At 45.8% G+C, this 1,076-nt stretch overlaps 1 pseudogene; it reads left to right on the top strand.

Annotated features, from left to right (window-relative positions):
• Window positions 1–776: 776 nt before the first annotated feature.
• LOC135277309 (small nucleolar RNA SNORA70) lies at window positions 777–865 on the top strand (annotated as a pseudogene).
• The last annotated feature ends 211 nt before the right edge of the window (window positions 866–1,076 follow it).

Below are 1,076 nucleotides of genomic sequence, written 5' to 3'. Positions count from 1 at the left end.
ACGCAAACACGTGTAGATGCACAGAGAAGCAGACACTCCTGCGCGGTGTAGCAAAGACGCTCTTCTGCCCTAAGGTGCACCAACAATCTTAGCTTTCCTGAGTTCAGCATTAAATTTTAAGAAAACCCCAAACCTTTTAAGCCTAAAATGAAGATCATATTGTTAGCATCAGCAGAGACTGGTTATTTGCATATCTTTCCAGTCTCTAGTTAAAAAGACAAGGAAAGGGGAATGTTAAGCATTTTATGTCAAGAGACAAAAAGAGTAAGTGAACACCTTCTTTGTGTGCCCTTTAAGGTTGGTCCAAAGTCCAGAACAAGTCCCTTATGCCTGATATTGGCCTTCTATTTTGGGAGCTCAATATCCTGGAAAGTTTTTATGCCAAATAATGGAAAAACTATTTACCAAAGAACTAAGTATCGCTCTACCTTTCTCCTTTTTAGACTAAATCTTGGTCTGTCATCTGGAGTTCAGTGACTCGATCACAGCTCATTGCAGGCTCCGCGACTCTTGGGTTCAAGCGATCCTCTTGCATCAGCCTCTGAGTAGCTTGGACTACAGGCGCGCGTCAATATGGCATAGAGACGAAGTCTCTGCGTTGCGCAGGCTGGTCTGGAACTTCTGGATTTAAGCGATCCTCCCACCTCAGACTCCAAAACTGCTGGGATTGCAAGGGGTGGGCCACCACACCTGTCCTTATCTGTTGTTGTTGTTGTTGTTGTTGTTGTTGTTGTTAAAAGAATACATAGTATGACCATAAATATGGAAAACACACGAAGACCCTTCAGCTGCAACAGCAGCTTCCTTGGTAGTGTGTGCAGCCTGTTTCTTGTATTGGCTGCTCTAAGGGACCTTGGAGATAGGCCTTTCAGATGTATGTTCCTGTCTCTGACCTTGCACTACCGCAGTGTAGGCTCCAGAGAGGTTTTCAAGGTGCCTTTGGAAAGCCCCAGGACACTGTGGCCAGGGTTCACATTGGCCAAGTTATCATGTCCGTTGGCACTAAGCTGCAGAACAAGGAGCATGTGATTGAGGCCCTGCACAGGGCCAAGTTCAAGTTCCTTGGCCTCCAGAAG

Source organism: Aotus nancymaae, unplaced genomic scaffold, assembly GCF_030222135.1.
Source record: "Aotus nancymaae isolate 86718 unplaced genomic scaffold, 86718_ANA_hifiasm-v0.15.2.pri h1tg000030l, whole genome shotgun sequence".
In the NCBI taxonomy this organism is placed as follows: domain Eukaryota; kingdom Metazoa; phylum Chordata; class Mammalia; order Primates; family Aotidae; genus Aotus; species Aotus nancymaae.
Note: the sequence above shows the minus strand (reverse complement) of the source record. Positions and strands in the feature narration are given on the sequence as shown.